This window comes from Penaeus monodon, chromosome 27 (genome assembly GCF_015228065.2).
Source record: "Penaeus monodon isolate SGIC_2016 chromosome 27, NSTDA_Pmon_1, whole genome shotgun sequence".
Lineage (NCBI taxonomy): Eukaryota > Metazoa > Arthropoda > Malacostraca > Decapoda > Penaeidae > Penaeus > Penaeus monodon.
The window spans coordinates 14,323,142-14,323,456 of record NC_051412.1 but is presented as its reverse complement, the minus strand read 5'-3'; the positions used below and the strand labels follow the sequence as shown (position 1 = coordinate 14,323,456).

Sequence of the window (315 nt, the reverse complement as noted above, 5' to 3'; positions counted from 1 at the left end):
ATTGGGGACTAATAAGCATGTAATCATAAACTGCCAGCCATACCATCCCGAGGCAATTCTGGCTCCACGTTTGTCCAAAACTAGCGCCCCGGCGGGAACCAAGACGACACTTATGGTTGACCATCACTGACCTTGAGATCGAGCTTCGTCACCGTACCGTAAAGACCTTCTCTGCCCTACGCTGGCCGGGGGCGCGCCTCCGCTGCAGCGCTTGCTCCCAGTCTACCGAATCGTGTGGTTCTGCTCTTACAGAAAGAGTCAAGCCCTACCAATCAGTCTTTGCATCCATCAGTCCATGTATTGAGGCATATTTAC

The 315-nt window shown here is 52.7% G+C and overlaps 1 protein-coding gene across 1 annotated transcript in view; it reads right to left on the bottom strand.

Moving 5' to 3' along the window:
* Window positions 1-315, bottom strand: part of LOC119590424 — a gene marked incomplete at its 5' end in the record, with an annotated part of 42,471 nt that overhangs the window by 37,643 nt on the left and 4,513 nt on the right.